This window comes from Spermophilus citellus, assembly GCF_964194105.1.
Source record: "Spermophilus citellus genome assembly, chromosome: 1".
Lineage (NCBI taxonomy): Eukaryota > Metazoa > Chordata > Mammalia > Rodentia > Sciuridae > Spermophilus > Spermophilus citellus.
The window spans coordinates 64,425,959-64,449,297 of record NC_138182.1 but is presented as its reverse complement, the minus strand read 5'-3'; the positions used below and the strand labels follow the sequence as shown (position 1 = coordinate 64,449,297).

Here is a 23,339-nt window from a genome sequence, read left to right as displayed (position 1 = left end):
AAAATCTGAATGGGGTAAATACTTTTATCCAAGAGTTCCAAGATATAGACTTCTGACTCAGTTTATTTATCAGAGCATTAAAATTAAATTAAAAAAGAGTATTACACAGAACAACCCAAACATTTTGATCTCTGTGTAAGACGTTTATTGGACTATGTTGTTTTTATAGGGACAGAAATTTAAATATATTATATTGTCAGCACACATTTTTGTGCAAAAGTTGTAAATTTTTAGTTAATGTAGAACTAATTGAGGTTTTTACAAGGTATTATGCAAAATAGAGACTAATCATAGCTTACTAAAAATCATGTATTTATAGGGCATAATATATAATGGATGCAACAAATTAATAGGAGATATAAGGGCTGTTTTGTAAAAGCTTATTGATTTACTCTGGAACAACAACAACTAGATTTCTACTTTATATTTTACAAAGATAAATTATTAGAAATATTAAAGGCCAAAATATGAAATGTCAAACTCTAAAGGTAATACAAAGAAATATAAAAAATTGGTGACGGAAATATTTTCTTGAATTGACATGCACAGTATAATCTAAAATGGTAAAAGTAGATAGATTGTAAATTACATTAAAATGAAATAATTCTGTTGAATAAGGTACTATGATTAGGCATAGGAATTAAGCTACAGACTGATATTACATATATTATCAAGAACCCAAGCTGCTAAGTTTTTTTTTTGGGGGGGGGGCTTTATCTTCAAAATGTGCCATAAATCCCATGGCTTCTCAACATTTCCACCCAGTTGAAGTTATTTATCTCTCACCTGCATGATGCTGCCATAACTTCTTATTGGTTCCCTGTTCTTACTTTTCCCCATTTATTGTATTTTCAACATGACAGTCAGATTGATTTTTTTATGTTTAAATTATAGATTAGTGATGTCATTCCTCTGCTTGACAACTGCCACTTGTGAACCATGTCACTGAGGGAAAGACATATTTGTTCTTTGATTAGATCTCATACTGCCATTGTTTTTCCTCTGTCCTTCTTGCTCTTCCTCACCTTATATCTTTGTTGACCTTCTTCCTGGGATGTTTCTACTACATATCTTCATAGGTAATATTAGTGATTGCTCCAAAACTTCATTTAAATGGTCTCTGCTCACAGTCTTACCCGAATCATCCTATCTATTCCTGTGACCTATATGTTTTCCAATTCCCTTATCCTGTCGTACTTTCTTCTTTTTCCTAGCACCTATTCACTCCTTAGATATCACAGCATTTAATTCTCACTTATCACTCATATGTTTATTGTTTGTATTCATGATTCCTCCCTATTTCTTGCCCCAGAATATGAGCTTCAGATTTAAGTAGTTGATTTCTATCGTTCACCAATACATTGTGTTTAAAACATCAATGTATGTGCTGAATAAAAATTTAATTTGTGAATAATTGCATGCAGGCATGCATGAATTTAAAATGAAAATTTAGAAGAGTTCTGAAAATTAACCATAACAAAAAGACATGGAATCCAGTAGGGGAAAAATACAGCATAGATGAGCACATTATTCATAGAGTAATTCAAGTAGTTAACACATATTTGAAGATATGTTTAAATTCATCATAATAATATATATTTACGCTGCTGTAAAATAGGGCTTTCCATAAAAGACTTTGGCAAAATTAGATAGTTGGATAATCCCAGAGTTTGATGATGTGTGAAGCAAGAAACATCCTCATGCACTATTAAGGGGTATAAACTGGTGTAGCCATTTTGGAATGTGTTCTGGCAGTTCTTTGTTAAGTTAATTACATTTATCACTCATGGCTCAGTGATTCCTTGGTTTGATATTTATCCCAGAGGAGGTATATGTGAAAATATTTACTACAGTATTTTCTTGAGCCAGAAAGAGATTGAAAGTGACCTAGTTATATATGATGAAGGAGGTAGATGAATAAAATATGCAATTAGACAACATGGCATCCTATGAATTAGAAATAATGAATTAGATGGATATCAAGAGAACTAGAAAGATTATAAAAATTAATGCTGAAAATATGAGGTAAGGATATAACAAACAAAATTTTGGTCAGTGCAAATGAACAACACAAAACACTGCATATTTTATAAAGACACACATGTGTTCAAGAATACAGATCAGCCACATTGTGCTGGTTATTTATTAAGGCGAGAGGAAAGGCATAATGATCAAAACCAACTGAAATGACATTTCCAACAGAACAAGTGCAAGAGCAGCCTCCTTGGCTTCCCTCCAGGGCATTTGAAGCTTCTGCTCTTTCTATTCAGACTCCTTCTTCTTTGAGGTTTTGGAGTTCTTCCAACACCTTTGGAAGCAAACCCTTGCATGACATCTCTTGTATGAAATATCTAGAATGGTTTCTTTTATCCTGACTGTATGCTAACTGGTGCAATATTTTGGCAGCATTACCCTATAATGGCTGAGGACTATTTAACTCAACCCTTTAAATATTGGAGAAGGGAGAAAGAGAAAAAATATATAGAAAATATATGTACAGTAGTTCCAGTTGCTAAATAAAAAATAAATTATCAATTAAAGTGTTTGTAAGTTAGAATATATTTAAATATATTTTTGCTTAAATTTTGGGCTTGCCAATAATTTATTGTAAGATTATAATGTTTGCGGGTATGACTATATATCCATCTACCACCATATATTTTTTAAAAGTATATATAAGGTCAAGGAACAGATCATGAGTTATTTCACTAATAATGGAAAAGGGAAGCTTCCTCTGGGAATTGGTATCATTTTGGATGAAGCAGTCCACTTACGTGAGGGAAATACCTGAGAAGGGGCAGTTTTCAGGTCTCAGAAGCCAACACTCTTGGCAGCTTGGGAATGAGTGTTTTGATCTTGAAGGGACCATAGAGGCCACTGAAGCACCAATTTTTTATCTATTACACCAACCTGCATCCCTGCCATTGCATGTATGTTAACACTTAGATTGTGTACATGCAACAAACCTAGAATCAAAAGCAAACCTTTCCTTCCTTCCTTCCTTCCTTCCTTCCTTCCTTCCTTCCTTCCTTTTTTCCTTCCTTCCTTCCTTCCTTCCTTCCTTCCTTCCCTCCCTCCCTCCCTCCCTCTCTCCCTTTTACTTTCCTGTTCCCCTTAACCAAATTTTCTAAGGAGCAATTAAGGATTGAATTATGTTTCTTACTGATGACAGTGAAGTTGTTCTTTCTTGCTTAAAATGCTTAGAACAACACTTCAATCTTTAATTCTTTTGCTCATTCACTCATTCAATGTGGTTTAATTATAAAATTACTACATCTTCAGTAGTTAAAACAATAAGCCTTCATTTTACTTTAAATTGGAAGAAAGTATTATTATGTTACATATTTCGCCAGTTTTATATAAATATGTATCTTGATATCAAGGTTAAATAGATAAAATAAATTTTATGTTATTATTGAGTAATGACAGAGTTATAAGAGTGCCATGAGAAAATAAAACATGAGGTACAAAGTATACACATCTTTTTTTTTTCTTACAACTAGTTTGTCTTGTAAGCAAAGAGGAGAAAGCTATCATTCAGAAAGCAATTTGTCAGCAGGGAAGCCAAAACATTTCTGTCTTATCCCTATAAACATGAATTATGTTCTTATTCAGTAGAATTCTTAAACTCATTAAAACAAGTAAACTCTTCTTATTTGAGAGTCATAAAATGAGCACTCAAATTTCAATTACACTAATATTGACAGCCTGTTCCATCTATCAAAGTACTAGGAATGCATATTAGTGTCCCTGAAATTTCTGTGTTTTTATACATGTAATATATAAAGAATTAATATTTTGAAATGGGGTACTCCTATGCTCAATCCTAGCTGGGTGACATTGAGTGAACCATACAGTGATTTCAATTCTCAGTTTTCTCTTTCTCAAATGGGGATAAGCATGACACTCAGTGTCATATAATTAGATTTATCAAGGCATAGATATGTTTCATTTTATAACCCAAAGAAATGAAAGGGTCTTTATTATTTATATAAACTTGTTGAGTAATTAAATTTGTTAAGTAAACTTGTTAGGTTATGAATAAACTATTATTGTTTTATAATTAGAGAATCGCCAAATAACTTTAATTTAGTTAAGTCTTCTAATCTTTGACATGCTGTTTTCAAAGCTGGTCTGTGAAAGAACACAGATTGGAGAGGTCAGTGCCTGGTCATCCTATGACAGTGGTGGACTGGCATATTCCTTACCCATGCTCACATGGAAAGACAAAAAAAAAATCTATTTCTATAACATAAAGTACATTTGTCTAAAACAAAAACCTAAGGATCCATGGACATGGATATGGACACATACAAGTGTGTCACATAATAAAAATTCTCCCAGAACTTGGTTTCTAGGCTTCAGTCCTATGAGGCAATGGGAAACCACTATAGTTATCAATTAAAAAGAAGTTCAGTTTGGATTCTCCTAGGCTGAGGTTGTATTGAGGAATGGCATTGTCCTTCCTCAAAGGAGATCAGTGGCTCACTCAGAAACCAAGCTTACAGTGTCAGCACAAAGCAGAAAACATTAATGGCTGACTAGCTTTCTCTCTTTTCTCCCTCCTTCCCTGCCTCCCTCCTTCCCTCATCCCTCTCTCCTTCTGTTCTTTTTCTTTCCTTTTTTTGGGACACTAATAATGCATTGCATATGCATGCAATGGAATGGAATAAAGAAAGCCATGGAAATAGTGCATTCATTGGCTATCACTAGAAACTTTAAACAGTTGCAACTATATTTCCTCTCCGGAAATATGGAACACGCCATGCTGACACAGAAAAAAAACGATCATGGCAATCCAGCACTATCTGTAGTATATAGATCAATAATTGCTTATATGCTAAGTAATTTCATACCCAAATATAGTGTAAAGACATTGTCAACTTAATTTCCCCAAAGTATTCACTTTCTGGACTCTGTTTTATGTTGTTAACTACTGAAGTTGTGATTACCCATAGTCAATATGAAAGAGACTCTATTTTAATAAAATCTATCTAAAAACTTAGTTTACATTTCCAATTGTATTATACAGTATATGTGGATAAGAGGCAAGAATTAAAAGTAAAGAAAAATAAAAACCACGATTCCTGATGTTCAAGGAAAGCTACAACAATTCTGTTATACTTGACATTGTCATAGTTCAATAACCTGGATACCTTGACCCTGAGAACAATAATAGTAAAAAAAAAAAAAAAAGATCAATGTGAACTGGTGTTTGAAGGAATTAAGAAAGAGGTAGAACTTATATTGGGTTTGTGAGGTATAAGTAGAATTAAATGTGTGACTAATGGTAATACGAAAGTGAGTGAAGTATACTCCAAGTTTATATAGATTTGAAAGTCTGTACCTTTTGCTTAATATCTCTGTTATAGGAGAGTTTTACCTAAGAGCAACCTCCAAATTAGACATAGAGCATGAGACATTTCTTAGGGATTGTTCTTGGAGTCAAAACCTGTGAGAAGGCAAGGACAAAAGAAGGATTTCTCAGGGAAAGAAGCAGAGCTAGGTGCATTCCCCATGATGAGAGGTACTCTGCTGAGCTTACAGGAAGTGTAAGCTCACGTCACAGTTGTACTAAATTGGGGGGAAAGGGGCAAGATTTCATATACCTTTTATGACTACTGATTGGATGCCACTGGCCTGTGTCAGGAAGTGTGATTTTTGTCAGGGAAGATGTATTCATTTGAGGAGGTCTTCAAAGCAGGTGGACACCTGAGAGTCATCTTCTGTCATCAGAAGTAGGGGACCAAAGACTTTATTTCTGAAGGGGAATCTGGAGAGTACATCACAGCCCAACACATTCTCTAAGGCCAGTTTTTCTTTTGTTAATGATAACATACACATTTAAATGAGGTAGTATTTTTATAAATCCAATGAATGAATATAATATGCTGAAAACTGAATGGGTGGGATAAATCATGATGAAGTTGAATGAGAGATCTATCTAATCTTTACTCCTGGAACCAGATATTAAGGTTATAAAATGTGGAAGAGGAATTTGACTTCGATGCAAGAAGGCAAGAGGAGTCCACCTACTTGGCTAGATTACTTCAAGTGGAATGCTGATAACTTGACTATCCAGCAATCACTTAGGCAACTGTCAATATTGGCCTAATTTTTTAATATGGATGATAGAATGGAGAAAAACAAATATTTATAGGAAACACTTTAATAAAAAGGGAAAAAGGAAAGTACAGCAAAAAGAGAAAAACTGTTGTCTTTTATTGTTATGGTAATTCGAAACTATAAAGCAATATTACCACCACTGAAAGATATTTGTATTTTTATAGGATTTTATTTTGGAAAATGAAGTTTCATTGTTGAAACTTGCTTTTCCAAGAGTCTGTGGGCAATTGTGAATATCCTAAAAAAATTCTTGAATAACATAATTTTGTTAGACCTCTACAGCAAGAGGGTCTCAGTATCAATTCAGTAAGTTGATTTTACAGGTCAGGCAACACCTAGATTGAGTAGATATAAATACCTTGTGCCATAGGTGTGACACATTTATGCAAGTCTCAGTAATTGACAATAAGAAAATATTTTCTGCAGGCCCACTGTGCTCTGAATGTGTAAATGATAACATGCTTTGAAAGCAGGTTATGCACTGAGGTTTTTCAGAATCTTCAGCTAATTATAGGAGCTATTGTTCTCTTGCCACCATGCACTAAACCCTGAAAATGACATTGCTACACAGTCAAAAAGAAAGTGTCCATCTTGCAATATGTTTATCCCAGAGTGAATTTAAATTGGATTTTCATTCAAGATTCAATCTGCTCTTTGCATTTTTAATAACTTCATTCGTATACATTACAACTTACCAATTTAAACATTCAACTAGTGATTTTTATTCATAGAGTTGTTCAATACTCACCAATATGTAATTTTAGATTATCCTATCACTCCTCCACCAAACCCATAACCATTAGTAGTCACTCCTCATTCTTCCTTACTCTAGCCCCTGACAATCACTGATAGGTTTCTTCTCTCTATAAATGTGCCTTATCTAGATTTGTCCTATGAATTAAATCTTACAATATGTGTCATTTGTGACTCGTTTACATCATTCAGCCTGATTATTTTGAGGTTCATCCACATGTACTATAGATCAGTATTTTATTTGTTTTTATGATTGAATATTATTCCATTTTATGATTATGCCACATTTTGTTTACCCATTCCTAAATTATTGGCCATTTGGGTTGTTTTCCACTTTGGGGCTATTACTAATAATGTTACTATGCAGACATACCTTTTCATTTTTCTTGAATATGTAGCTTGGGGTCTAATGTTGGATTATATGATAACTCTAAGTTTAACATTTTGAAGAATTGCCAAATTGTTTCTCAAAATAAACTACCTCACTTTATATTATTCCCAGCAATGTCTCAGGCCCCAATGTATTTTTGAATAATATTCTATAAAATTTTTTGAGATGAAATGTCAAAAAATAACATTGTGAGTTTTATTTTGTTTTTTGAACGCAATTATGCATATGAATGCAATACAGCATTATATATTGTGGTGGTAAGAAAGAAAACTAGAGAAAAATATCAGTGAAAATGTGACATCAAGATATGAATTGGTGATAATTTTAATTCAGATAATTGATAAACATTTTGAAAACTAAACATATGAGATTAAAAACTCATGAAATGATATTCATGAAAATGAATCATTGCCGGTAGACATCCGTGAATTGTGCATGAACCAAAAACCACGTGTAAGCCATTAGGCACGAAAAGTGTGCTATGGGGAACTCCCAGTGTCAATCCTGCTGGTTTGAGAATGCCCAATTCATGTGACTTCCTACCTAGCTCCTTCTAAGTCTACATTCAGCACAGCATCTGAGATGGGGTGACCTGCTGGAGCCTCACGGCCTCATGGAGATGGATGGGGCTTGCCAAGATGCCAATCAGTCTGTTTGCTGTAAGACCCCTGCCATACTACGAAGCAAGTGCTGAACCAAGACTACCAAGATTCCTCCCACTGAGACCTTATCCCTGCCTTTGATGTACTTCTCCTTAAACAAAAAACAGGAGCCATTTTTTAGTTTTTTGTTTGTTTGTTTGTTTGTTTGTTTTTTAGTTTCAGCTTCTACCAGAACTGGAAGATTTATCAGGCACTTCACTTCTTTTATACCCAATTTCTAGCTCTGGCTCTAATTTTACTAATTATTTTAGACTTCCTGTTTCTCAGGTGGCTCATACCACCTGAGCAGAAAACTGTGAAGATAAGTGCATGGAGTACTGTATACATGGCACATGTTAAGGGCATCTGAGTGGCAGGCCACTCCCCTTGTGCTAGGTGCTGGAAAGGCAGTCTGCTTACCCTGTAGGCACAACCCTGAGCTTGAGGTCATGTGTTTCAGTCCCTTGGCTTGCTCAGCCTGCTCCCAGATTGGTCACTGCAAGGACAGTTAGCAGAAATTGCATTGGTGGCTGACTGTAATCTGCCTAGCTACTGCCTGAGTGTATATATATGGTAACTGCGCAATAAAATCGGACCTGCTTCCTGCTAGGTATCCAGAGGTCTTGATTAGTGATTCTGTAGCCACACTCTCCTCTACCCTGTTCTGTAGACTTCCTCCCTGGAAGAGATAGAGCCCAGGCAGGAAACCACCCAGTCAAGGTGGTGGCCACCTGACAATAAATCATTTGGTAAAGATAATTTTGAGTTGACTCCAGTCCCTTTATTAAACAATGGAGGAGATGCTTTTCCCTCTGGAATCAGAGAAATCATAACAAAATACTTTAAATCTATAATGATGTAAAAATAATATTAGCAATGAAGTGCAGGGCATTGGGGAGAAATAGTATAGGATTTATTTTCTTTCTTTTTATTTATATGTTCTAATTAGTTATACATAACAGTAGAACACATTTTGACATATCATACATAAATGGAGCATAACTGCTCATTCTTCTGATTGTACATGAAGTAGAATCACACCAGTTGTGTAATTATACATGCATATAGGGTAATAATGTTTCATGTATTCTACTATCTGTCTTTCTCCTCTACTCCCTACCCTCACTTCACTCCCCCTCTGTCTAATCCAAACTACCTCTATACTTCCTTAGCTCTCCCACAACCCCATTGGGAATTAACTACCATTTTGCAGAGAAAACATTCTTTTTTTTTCTTTAATTGACTTATTTCTCTTAACGTGATATTCTCCAGCTCCACCTTATTTACTGGCAAATGCCATAAATTCATTCTTCTTTAAGGCTGAGTAATATTTCAATCTGTACATACACTGTATTTTCTTTATCCATTAATCTGTTGAAGGGCAGGTAAGTTGATTCTATGGTTTAACTATTGTGAGTTGAGCTGCTATAAACATTGATGTGGCTGTGTCACTGTAGTATGCTGATTTTAAGTCCTTTGAGAATTAACTAAGAAGTGTGATAACTGGGTCAAATGGTGGTACCATTCCATGTTTTCTGAGGAATCTCCATACTGCTTTCCATAGTGGTTGCATCAATTTGCCATCCCACCAGCAATGTATGAGAGTACCTTTTCTCCACATCCTCGCCAACATTTATTGTTGCTTGTATTCTTGATAATTGCCATTCTGAATGAAATGAGATAAAATCCAAGAGAAGTTTGACTTGTACTTTAGTATAGGATTTTAAAAATTATGCATTTTAAATTCTCCTGCCAAAGATAACAGATGCCAAACATGGGTAGATGTACAAGAGGAAGGCTACCCAGGATTCTGAATACAGAGGCCAATTCAGCCACAGCCTGTTCCAAACAATGACATAATCTTGGATTGTCCTGCCTGCTGACCAAAGTGTGCTGTGATTGCCAGAACACTGGGTGTTCAAAAACTGAACAGACACTGATCCAATACTTGGGCAAAGATGATATTGTAATGTTACCAAGAAAAAAAGAAAAAGAAAAGAGAAAAGATGCAGGACCCAGGAAAAGTAAAAAAAAAAAAAAAAAAAAAAAAAAAAAAAAAAAAAAAAAAAAAAACATTAGGAAGGTAAAATACAAGAATGATGCCAAAAGCAGACAGAACAGGTCCAAATGTGCCAAAGTTAACAGGAGTGACAATCACAGTAAGGAGAAAGCATTTCATAATTTTCAGACTTCAGCCACTACTTATGAAATAGCCTGGGTGGCACTGAAGTGTCAATACTGCATGTACGTGCCATACATGGAAAGAATCTTCCATTGGTCCACTCAAACATGACATTCTATATTGACATTTACAAAAGCAGTCTTTTATTTTTTATGAAAGTGAACATTATGAACTTCTATTTACTTGTTGATAGATACTTAGAAAATCCACAATTTAGTTGTCTCCTATTAAAATTCTTTAAAATTAAATTGTTCTTTAATCATAAGTAATGTTTCTTACAGAAGGTGTGTTGGTTTGGTTTCAGAATACTTTTGCTTCAGTAAATTAAAAATTATTTCTTGAAAAGATTCAGAAAATATTAATAACGAGTTATATTAAATGTTGGTTGAACTTTAAGTGGTGATCAAATCAAAAGCACCGACTTTATTAAAAAATATCAAAACACATTCTTATCTCCCTCAAAAGAGACTCAGATAAATAATTATTCTAAGAATATTAATATGAAAATAACTGGCTGCATCTGTTTAAATTTTGTTGACCATGGTCTATGCATCACTTTACCTCAGCTTTGTTGGAAGTACTTTGTTTTTAAACGAATAAAAAAATCCACATCACGATTCCTTGTTCTCCAATGTTGTACATGCTTACTCTTGTTGTTCTTCTGTCTGTATCATTACACATCACTCTCACATTTTATCATTAACTCTTCTCCCATCCTTCCTGAATACACACAGAGAATGCCACTTCTTTTATTTCTGTATAATTCTATTGGACTCTTTCTTTTTTTCCTACAGCAACATCCTAACAAATAACCTTCTTTGTGTTTAAATTTAATACCAACAACAACTACTAATAGTAGCCATCATTTTTAGCATTGAAAAAACCCTAGACATCTATCAAAAAACAAACATATTTTCACAAAACCCTTACTTTAAGAAAATGGAAAAGATCAGAGTAACCAGTTATTTTGAAACAATCATATAGACCTCGTAAGATGTAAGGAGATCATCTGAATTCAAATCCAATTCACTTTAGGGCTACTCACTGCTTCCTAATATCATTCTGATTCATTCAAAGCAACTAACTTCACAGACTTAAAGCGAATAAAAATGTATAATTTCAGGCCTTCCGCCTCTAAAGGTCTGTCAATGGGTATGAATGGAAGCCAGCAGACCAGGTGACTAAATGTTTACAGTAATGAATTTATGAAGTTACAAATCAAGAGGGATTAACCACAGCCCAATCCCCTTATCTTCTCTTTTATGGCTAATCCTCCACCATGGGTACCACCTGTAGGTGATTAGAAAATTACAGGCTTGAATTTGACCTCCTTTCCCCACTCTCTTCTTACCTGCTGGTTGCAGATGAACTGATATGACCCTCCTGTTCCAAGTGGGAGCATTATTACTGCTACAGAAAGCCCAGAGTAGGTGCTTTTAATGCATGTCCCAAAGATTATCACCTCTTACTCAGCTCTCAGGGAAGTATAGGTAATAACCCTATTCTAGAACATGTTTTTAGAAAGAATTTCACATTTCTAAAGGCTCCTAAATTTTCTTAACTCAATCCACACATACAACTGTTCCAATTCAAGCCATATATTTAAAAAGATTAACCTTATCATTCATAGCAAAATTCTGTCATGATTGATTAATTTTTTCTCACCTTCTATTTTTTGAAACATGAACTATTTAAAGGTTGATATCATAATGAAGGAAGCTAAATAATGCAGTAGTGTCCCCCGTGACTGTTAGTGATCTGTTGGAATTTTATGAAAAAACAGTATAATTTGGTTTATTTTCTAATTCTCTTTATGGTTGAAAAAGTAGTTTACAAAGAGAGAAAAACAACCAAAACTAAAGAAATACAAAGAAAACCCTCTTGATTCCTCGATTTTTAGAGTGAGTTGAAATCAGCAAAGACAGATGAGGGATAGGATCTCAAAAACAACACTAATATTACATTCTCCTCAGGTATAGAAGGTGAGAGCCATGCTCACCTAACACATATGTCAACAGTGAAGCAATTCTGAATTTTTATCCCTACAGCAGTTCAGAGACAATGATATATGAAAATGTATTGACTTGAAAGAAGAAATTAATTAAAAATGAGAAATTCATAAACGTGGAGGTTGAAGAATTCTCCAGGGTCACTGCCTTCACGCAAAGTAAACTTTCTTTGGGTTCTCTGAGTGATACTCCCTCTTTGCCAACTTAGTGTGACTGAAATGAATGTCTCAGCCAGCTTTGTGGCTTGAATTTTTTTCACTACCTGTTCAGGTAATCAGTCAGAAAACAATGTGAACGCCTTTGCTTCTGTCAATTAAATTAGGTCAAAAGTGTAACAGCAGCAAAAAAAAAAAAAAAAAGAGATCAGACAGTTAAGCAAAAGCCCAAGACACTAGAGCACCTTATGGTATGAGCAAACAATTCACTGCACAATTTCTGGAGAGAGTAAGCTCACAAACTGTTAAATACTGTTTTCCTTTGGGTAAAATTTTAATTAAAAAAGCAGCATGGATGCAGATTTCAGATCATCACTATTCAAATAGCTGAGAAAGCTGTTAGAATTTTAAAACCTTATAGTATATCATTTAAAAATATTTTTTGCATGTATTTAAAAATGATTTGATCAAAGTTTGTAAGAACACTGTGGAAAAATAGAAATCCAGGATAAGGTTGATCCTGCTGTGATAGTGTGGGATGCTGTTAAAGGTTTGCTCCCATAGGTTTTGGTAAGTTTGGTCATTTCCTGAGAAATTTATAATGATAATTAAGAAATTTTAAAATTGGTTTGAATGTCATTTCTTTGTAAAGTACTGATTTAATGAAAAAGATGAATGATAAGGAATCAAATAGTCTCAAGGAGATCTTAGACATGAACTAAATAAACAACTGATACTGAGGAAAAAATACAAAAGCAACAAAACCAAAAAATTAACTAATTGAAATTATTATCTTATTGTAAAGATTATAATCTACAGCCTTATTTATAAAACTGAGAGAAATTGTCTCATGTTGAATGACAGAGAAATGTCTAAGAAATTTTTTAAAATAAAAAGCACCTTAAATACCTACAATTGTTCTTCTACAATTCCACATTGTTCATTTAAAAATAATATTTCTAGAAATAAACCATACAATAGTCAATAAATATAGGCCTTATTTTTCTGTTTCAAAAAGTTTCATTATTATGCCCAGAGCAATATTTATCATTTCAAAAAATGTAGTACATAAGCGTTGTATTTATTATATGTATTCTAGAGCTTTCCTTGTTATTCTTTTGATATTGTTGCTAACAAAAGCATTTTCCACAATGGAAAGTGTAGGTAGTCAAAAATTTATTTATATGAATTATACACATACATAAACTAGGCATACAGATTTATGTTTTGTGTGACCCTTTTAACTCTCTGAACTTGCTGTTAAGTTGTATATTTTTCCATGGGAGCGCGTAACTCATGAGAAAATGACTAACATTGAAAACTCAGTTAAGTCTCAGAAATAGGCATTAGTTCTCAGACATGACTCTCCTTTTGGGAAATCAAAGTTTTTATTGCTGGATAAATTAATGTTTCAAATGTATGAATACAGATGCTGTTTGCAAATTTGTCACAATCTGTCTCCCGACAGAAGAATTTATACTGTATACAGTAATAGAAAACAGAAAACTGCATATTTCACTAAATTGCAGCTGTGTGTAGATTTATGTGATTACTTTTTGTCAGTGAAACATGTAGTGAAACACCCATGTATTTCACTGGAGTATTGTAAATGGATGCCATATATTTATTTTTAAACTTATTCTACATTTATTTCACAAAATATATAATGCCCTCATTGCATTAAAAAGTACCATATTAAATCTATTCAGAGTAATTTCAATGCTTCAAAAGGCAGTTTATATTTAAAATACTGAACAGAATTTTTAACATTCAGTTTTACTAGAGTAACACATGTGATTTTCTATCCAAGTATTTTTTTAGACCTTGAAACTATATCAATACCTTGAATTATAATAATATACAATAAGTTTTGGACTTGATTATGATTGGTAACTACACATGAACATTGCAGTCCTAAATAAAATCACTATATATTAGGCAAATTGCCTAATTATTTATGCCATTGTGTGTACATCATTCTGCATATGAAAAACTCACAATGTTTAATCATGGGTTCTTACTGTACGGAAAAATATTATACAGTATGTCTCTTGGTGTTGCATAATTAATAGTATTTTTTATATTATTTTAAACTGAAAACAAGAATAGCCCTTTTCCAAAGAAGTTTTTCCACCTCTAATTTCCCATAAAATTAACCTAAGATGAAATTAATGTCACCTGAATGCTAACCCCACAATGCCATACTATCCAAGTCATGAGTCAGGAAGCATTGCAGTTGAACATCCAATAACAAAGTCATTTCCAGTGTCAAAAAAAGAAAGAAAGAAAAAGGCTAGAATTTTTACATTAAATCAAATTGAGACCGAGCTTTCAAAAAAATTAATTATTAATCTGTAGTTTGAGAAGAAACTTTCTTGGAAAGCTAGGAGAATAAATTGGATCATAAATATTTCTTGCTCCAGTATCTAACAGTATAAATTAAAAATAGTAGTAAAGGGGAAAAAAAAAACATGAGTACCATCTATATGAGGAATGGTGCAACTTTATGGTATAAAACTTCGAAGGCCACAGCAAAAGAAATAAAAGTTTGTTTTTTTTTTAAGAGATAAGGCTCATTTCTCAACCTAAACTTGATTCTCAAGGATACAGACTAGAGAGGGAAAAGAAAAAATTGTGACAGTTTCCAATGTCCTTAATTTGGAAAGAAGTAAATCATCAAGGATTCTCATCTTGAGTGAGAAGAGAAAGGTCAAATGGGAGAAGAGACTGATAAAATAAGAGTTGTGGCCAACCTAATTTTATATTCATTGATGGAAGCATAAGATACAGAGAATCAAAATTAAAAGAAAGAAATTAAAACAACAATTCACAATGCTAAGCACCCTCTTATCGAAATAAGATACAAGCCACACCAATATAGTTAATCATACCGGAAAAATTAACACGATATCAGAAAAGAAAGAAAACCTTAACAACTCAAAATGAAGCTTTCCTCAGTCTTTTTTTTTTTTTAAAAGTGGTTTAGATTAAAGTTCTCATAGATGTAAGGGCCAAGTAAATTCTAATAAAAGTATCTTCTAGGGTTAATCACAAACAAGATGAAAAGTATGACATGACAATTATATGTATACACCAAAGAAAAGGTAGCCAGAACAAGATGAAGGATAAAAAAAATGAAGGAAGAGCACTAAGAGGAGGGAGAGAAGGAGGAGAGAGAGGGAAAAAGCTGCCAAAACAAACAGCTCTGAAGTCCTTGATCCATGGCAAACACTGACTCAGAAATAATTCACTGGCAAATACCCTTTGTGATAAATGCAGAAAAAAATTAAAAGACTGAATTTGTATCTCAGTTACTTTTTTTTTTCCTTTTTAATAGCTTAAGGATAGCCTTCCTTTGAGATTTGGGTTTCTTCTTCTTCTTTTTTTTTTTTTTAACAGACATTACATTAACAATTTGATATAATATTTTGTTTCCTGGCATTGCTTATATCTTATTTTCATGAGTATACTTGAAATTAAAAATGTGAAACCAGGGTCATCATGGCTAGTAGGGAGATCTGGGACATATTTGCACCAGAAACTCTACCCTTGGCCAGGGTCATAAGATTGGGAAGAAAATCTCCAGTTCTCAACTTCTCTTAGTTCTGAGGAAAAGTTGGTCTGTATGATTAGCATCTTAAGTTTTCTATGGGAGATTCTCAGAAAACTTACTTTTGTTCTGCTAGTCTTCACGCACTGAGATGACCAACACAATCCATCCCCTTGGGGGTCAGGGAAACAAAGACAGTAGTTTAGCTTTGCCTGGAAGTCATTATAGCTTTTTCTTCCAATTTACCAGAGGAAGTGGAGAAAAAATTCCAGTTTGCAACTTCTTCCCAGGGTGGGAAAGAGTTAGTCCTTATAGTCAAAGCCTCAACTTTTGGGGGAGCTGCCCAAAGAATTTGCTTTCATCTTGCCTGCCTTCAGGGACCAACAAAATCTGGCATAATCTTGCTGTCTGAAGGCTGGTGAGAATAGAGAAGATTTGGACAGGAAATTCAAATAGCTCTTCCTCCTGCTGTGGGACAGAAGAGGCTGGACACCCAAGAATTAGCAGGAAGCAGGTTTATAGGCTGCAGCCAGGTTCAGAAGGGGGGCTTTTGCTACAGTCCTTCAATCTCTCTGAATCCCGAGTTTAGAAAGTTTCAGAACTTCATACTCAGTGTGTAGAGGAGGGACTCGGAGGCTCACAATCTGCAGAAGTTCACACAAAAGCAGGTTTCTCCAGAACAGTGGAACCCAGCCCTGGAAACACAATCAAGGACACTCTGTAAATCAGTGCCCAGGACGTGGAGAGTTCTTCCCACATTCCCTCCTGCTTACTAGCTCTGCAGGACCTGACTATTGTCTATTAAAATGCAAATACTTCTGTGAAGGCCTTGGGTTATTTTCTGATTGAGCTCTAGGGCTCCAAGCATAAGCATACTCTATGTCTGAAAATTCTTTTGCAAATTTTTTGTTTTTCTCAGAATCTGAGGACAATTATGGTGAGGGTTTCTGGAGAAACTTAAGATTTTCTATGGAGAAAGGGTGCCACTATTACACCTAGCTGATCACAAAATGAATAAATTTGGGAAAAAAAAGTCTAATTTTTATTTTCTCCTTCAGTAAAGAAAGGTGATCCACCTTTTCTGGACCCACTGAAGAAACATGTTTCAGTTTAATTTGTTCTAGTACACAGTTTGGACTTGGAGAACCCTAGGTACCTGCGGATAAGAAGAAATAAAGAAATCCGGATTGGGTCAGTACACAACATTTGAAAGATCCCAAGGATTTCTGGATATACTGACTGGTTGAAGACTTTTCCTGTATGAGCACAGTCTAGATGACTGGGGGAGAAGCCTGGTTTGTCCATTGCACAAATAAAACAAATTCAAAAATGATGATGAAATAGGTGAATATCTTCCAAACAAAGAAACAAGGCAAAACTCCCAAAAATGGCCCTAATGAAATATAAATATATAATTTACTTTAGAAACAATTCAGGGGCTCAAGTGGTAGCGCGCTCACCTGGCATGCATGGGGCGCTGAGTTCAATCCTCAACACCACATAAAAATAAAATAAAGATGTTGTGTCCACCGAAAACTGAAAAATAAATATTAGAAATTTCTCTCTCTCTCTCTCTCTCTTAAAAAAAAATTCAAAATAATCTTCATAAAAATGCTGAGGTCAAGAGAAAAAGTCATAAACACAGTAAGAATTTCAACAAAAATAGGAAAATAATTAAATCCAAACCAATTCAAGCTTAAAAGAAATAATAACTGAGCTGAAAAACTCACGAGACAAATTCAACTACAGACTAGATGAAGCAGAAGAATATATCAGCAAATTTGAAGGCAGGAGAATGGAAATTATTCAGTTAGAGGAAAATAGGGTGGGGCGGGGAGAACAAAAGTTTATGGAATTCCATAAAATTGACCAATATATACATTATGGGATTCTAATTAAAAGACGTTGGGAAAAGTATAAACGGCAGCCATACCCCAGAGAAAAAAACCCCAAAATGGCGCCTAAGGACTTCTTCCTGCCTTCTTCTTCTCTGCAGTGGTGTGAAAAGTTCCCGCCCTTGTGAACTCTCCCGCCGGCGCCAATTTCAAATCTCGCTGGCGGGGAACCTTAGCCCCAATGAGAACTAATTCCTGGGTGCGGGAGCTGATATCTGGAAGAACTTGCCAATAAACGGGTGGCCTGCCATTTATCTAAGCCCTACCATCTCCCCTTTAGTTCTATATAAGCACACAGCTTTTTGCAATAAAATTGGAATTCTCCCGGCAAAGTGTCTTTGCGTGGGGAATTCTTTCATTCTGGTGCCCCGTGTGAGGAGACGGGTGAGCTCTTTCCAACAAGAGCCCCATCCCCTGCTCCGCCGAAGACTCTCCGCCCTGGTCCGCTGTTTTCAGACGCCAGCTTCCCTGCACTCACCATTGATCCGACTGTAGGTAAGGTTCCCTTGACCCCGGCTCGCCAACTCCCTTCGGGCTAAAAGCTGGTACTGTGACCGTGATCGTCTGGCACACTCCAGACGCCCGGTGGGGGGAGGGAATTCACACCACTAAGACCTTTACTGGTCGCAGTGGACCCTCTGGTGATCCATTTCCCTTTGGGGCGTGAGGCTTCTGAGTTTACACGAGAGGTTCTATGTTTTTTTTTTCTCCTCCTCCTCTGCTGCTGCTGCCGCCGCTGCTGTTTCCTGCGGGACTACTGTGTCTGGCCTTTCTACTCAGGGAAAACTGAACTCCCGGCCTGGGACTGTGTTCCGCCGGAGCCTGAGTTCTGTTTTCATTACTGACTTTTTCCACTGCGGTCGAAAACTTTCCTGATGTCAGGTTGCCCGTGGCTCCGACCCCATTGTGTCTCACAGATCGCACTTCACTGGTGACGATCTGGTAGTGCCCTCTGTAGTTCCTGGCGACGGCTGGTCATTTTGGGGACGCCCACCTGATCCCCGTTCGCCCTGGGCTTCCCAGAAGCCATTCCAGCCCGGGTTTTCCCTTTGTCTCTCTCACTTACGCTTATTCTCTCTTTCTCTCTTCCATCTCTCCCTGTGACTATGGGCACCTCTTCGTCTGTACCTGAAGCCTCACCTCTCAAATGTTTAATAAAAAATCTGGCCACACTCTCCCTCACACCAGACATCAAGCCCAAACTTTTAATCAAATTCTGTACCCAAGATTGGCCTACATATCCACTGGATAATGGCAATCACTGGCCTCCAGAAGGCTCCTTAGATCCAAACCTCCTTCAAGATCTTTTAAACTACTGCCAGCGTCTGAAAAAGTTGAGGGAGATTCTCTGCATTGAAGGTTTTAGCCTTCTCGCACAGCACCCTGCTCTCTGCTCCTCCTGCTCTCCTTCTCAAGTCCTCCTTGCTTGCAAACCCCTCCCTTCCCCTACTTCTACTCCTGACTTCGCAGATTCTTCCTCATTCGACCCAGCAGATGAACCCCCACCTTATCCCCCAGCCCCATCTGCTCCTTCTCTCCCGCTATACCCTCCTCTTCCTCAGCCTGGTTCCATGGATCCTCAGCCTTCCGTTTCATCCCCCTCCCCTCCACCCTCTTCTGCCTGCTCCACCTCCTCCTCCGCAGAGACACCCCCTTCCCCTCCCTCTCCTTCCTGTCCACTGCCTGCCTCTTTCAGTCCTCCTGTTACCAGGTCTAAGGGACTCCTTTCCACCCCCAAGACAATCGCACCCCTTCGTGAGGTAGCTGGTCCCGAGAGTGTCATCAGAGTCCATGTGCCCTTCTCCATGTCGGACATTACTCAGCTAGAGAGGAAGCTAGGCTCATTCACCACTGACCCCACCACTTACATTTGGGAGTTTCAATGGGTCCTGCAAGCATATAGCCTCACTCATCATGACATCTACATGCTCTTGGCCAATACACTTCTTCCCGAGGAAAGGTGACGGGTCTGGGAGCTAGCCCAAGCCCATGCTGATGAAAATCATAGGACCAATCCCAACCACCCCACGGGCTCTCATGCTGTCCCAGAGCAGGATCCCCTATGGGATTACAACACCCCTGAAGGCTTGCAGTCTCGTGACCTTTTTACATCCTGCCTCTTGGCGGGCCTGAAAAAGGCCACCCGCAAGGCTGTTAACTTTCAAAAGATGCAGGAGGTCATTCAAAGAAAGGAAGAAACACCTTCAGAATTCTTGGATAGACTAACCAAGGCCCTTCAACAGTACACAAACCTCGACCCAGAAACCCCTGATGGCCGTCATGTCTTAATGACATATTTTCTGGCCCAAAGCTACCCTGACATTAAAGCCAAGCTTAAAAAGCTTGAACAGGGCCCTGCTACTCCTCAGACCAAAATCCTCGCTGTCGCTTTCAAGGTTTTTCATGGTAGAGAGGATGAAAGCAAACGCCGTAGGCAGAGGGCTGAAAATGCCAAGTTCCAAATGTTGGCCCAGGTCATTCAGAGAAGGTCATCACCACACCATCCTAATAAGACACCCCCTGGAGCTTGCTTCAAATGTGGTAAGGAGGGATATTGGGCCAAGGATTGTCCTTCGTCGAGGACACCCTCCACCCCCTGCCCAAAATGTCACCAAAGGGGACACTGGGGGGTGGACTGCCCAACAACCCGGAAGGGAGGTTGGTCAGCCGCCCGGCAACCCCAGCCTCTCCTGGGCTTGGCAGAGGAGGATTGACGGAGCCCTGGGCCTTCCCTCCCGACTATTACCATCAAGAAGCAAGAGCCTAGGGTCACCTTCCTGGTGGATGGACGCTTCATTACCTTCCTCTTAGACACTGGTGCCGCTTTTTCGGTCTTGAGGGAGTATTGGGGTCCTACCACACCCTCAAAAACTCCTATTGTTGGGGTAGGAGGTAAACAGATTTTCCCTTGACCCCCCCCCCCCTTATCATGTTATATGCAGGGATCCCTTTTCTCCTTCACACACTCCTTTCTCATTATGAGCCATTGCCCCACTCCCCTTCTGGGAAGGGACATACTCTCACTATTGAAAGTCACCATTCACATATCACCCCACATCTCTCCTACCTCTCATTTCCTCATGATGTTCCTAGGGGCAGATACACCTCCTTCACACACTCTTCCACAACTATCTGAACCAGTTAACCCTGAGGTTTGGGACACAACTACACCCTCTATGGCTAAATGCAGTCCTATTCATATTGTCTTACGGGACCCTTCAAGATATATTAGTCAACCACAATATCCACTCACAACCACAGCCCTCCTGGGATTAGAACCCATCATCCAAGATTTATTACAAGAGGGATATCTTAGGCCTACACACTCTCCTTTCAACACCCCCATTCTGGCAGTTAAGAAACCTAACGGGTCCTACAGGCTGGTTCAAGACCTTCGCCTTGTCAACTCCTCTGTGGTCCCTCAGATCCCTGCCACTACTACCCACTTCTCTGTCCTAGATTTGAAAGATGCATTCTTTTCTATTCCCTTGTCCTCAGAATCTCAGGATATCTTTGCTTTTACGTGGACTGACCCTAACACCCGCCATTCTCGTCAGCTTACCTGGACTGTCCTCCCACAGGGATTCAGGGATAGCCCCCATCTCTTTGGCCAAGTTCTTGCCCAGGACCTCACATCCTTTCACCCCACCTGTCCTGACTCTACTCTCCTTCAATATGTTGATGACCTTCTTCTATGTAGTCCCTCTTGGGAACACTCTCAATCCCACACCGCCCAGCTTCTTAATTTCCTAGCAGACAAGGGATATAGGGTGTCTCCCCACAAGGCCCAGGTTTCCCAGTCTGCTATCACCTATCTTGGTTTTCGCCTTACACCCGGGAAAAAGGAAATAACACTAGATAGGAGGCAACTCCTCTCTAATCTTCCAGTGCCCCATACGAAAGCCGAAATACTATCATTCCTAGGACTAGCAGGTTATTTTAGGGCCTGGATCCCAAATTATTCTCTTCTAGCCAAACCCCTGTATGACCTAGCAAAGGGACCCCCTAGTGAATCTCTTGCCTCTTCCCCCAAATACCACTTCCGCAGGCTTCAGCAACTCCTCTTAAAGGCACCTGCGCTTCACCTTCCTGATCTTCCAAGAACATTTCATCTATATGTCCATGAAAAAAGGGGAAAAGCACTTGGGGTCTTAGGTCAAAACTATGGGCCTACATTTGCACCTGTGACATATTTGTCCAAACAACTAGACCCTACCATCCGTGGGTGGGCCCCTTGCTAAGAGCTCTGGCTGCTGGACAAATTGTACACAAAGAAGCCTCTAAGCTGACTTTTGGGGCCCCTTTAACTATCCACTCCCCACATCACTTGAAGGATCTTTTAGCTTATAAGGGCCTTCAAACCCTTCCTCCATCCTGAGGTTTGTCACTCCTCATTTCTTTTCTGGAAAACCCTAATATTACGTTCCTCCCCTGCTCTGCACTGAACCCTGCCTCACTGCTCCCAACGACTCCCACGTCTGACACACCAACTCATAATTGCTTGGAAACCTTAGATTATTTCCTCCCCTGTCATCCTTCCATTTCTGAGGGACCACTCACCAAGCCTGACCTTATCTGGTTCACTAACGGCAGTTCCTTTAGACAGAATGGCACTCATTACTCTGGATATGCTGTAGTTTCAGCCACTGAGATTATAGAGGCCAAAGCTCTGCCTTCAGGAACTACCAACCAGCAGGCTGAACTCATAGCAGCCACTCGTGCCTGCCTTCTAGCTCAAGGCAAATCCCTCACCCTTTATACTGACTCAAAATATGTCTTCCATATTCTATTATCCCATGCTGCAATATGGAAGGAGCGAGGCCTACTTACCACCAAAGGTAATGTGATCACTAATTCGGCTCTTATAACCAATCTGATAGAGGCCTCCCACTTACCCACCCAGTTGGGAGTTATCCATTGTAGGTCCCATCAGAAGGACGGCTCTCTTATCACTGAGGGCAATGCCAAGGCTGACCAGGCGGCACGAATGGCTGCTAGCACTTCCAATTATGGCCCCCCTGGGGGACATATAATGACCACCTTAGACAGCTCATCTGAAGCCCCTACTTCTTCCAGTAAGAACAAGGATCTTTTTGAGTTCCTTCATACTCTATTCCATTCCAACTCTCAGTCTTTGACCCTCTTTTTACAGAGCTTCTTTTCCCTCACCCCTTCTGACAAAGCCATGCTACAGAATATAGCCTCTAATTGTCAGATCTGTCAGCGGACCAACCCTCATACTCCTTTAAGGCCTAAACCTTTCCCCTCCCACCAAGCTCGGGGACACACTCCTGCTGCTGACTGGCAGGTGGACTTCACCAACATGCCCACAGTACGGCGCACTAAATACCTCCTTGTCTTTGTGGACACCTTCTCTGGTTGGGTTGAGGCATTTCCCACTTCCAATAAAAAGGCTTCCACTGTAGCTTCAATCTTACTGACAGACATCATCCCTAGGTTTGGTATGCCCACTTCCTTACAATCTGACAATGGTCCTGAGTTTATTTCTAAGATCACACAAAAGGTCTCTCAAGCCCTCTCCTTCAAGTGGCATTTCCACTGTCCATATCTCCCCCAGGCTTCAGGAAAAGTGGAAAGGGTAAATCGGACTCTAAAGGAAGTCCTTACCAAATTGAC

General features: G+C 38.1%; 1 long non-coding RNA gene across 1 annotated transcript; it reads right to left on the bottom strand.

The window, feature by feature from the left end:
* Positions 1-10,009: 10,009 nt before the first annotated feature.
* On the bottom strand, positions 10,010-18,401 carry LOC308645661. The gene is made up of 3 exons (XR_014021262.1): positions 18,181-18,401; positions 15,930-16,502; positions 10,010-11,383 (listed from the first exon to the last, which is right to left on the bottom strand). It is a non-coding gene; the product is annotated as an uncharacterized lncRNA (long non-coding RNA).
* Between the last annotated feature and the right edge of the window lie 4,938 nt (positions 18,402-23,339).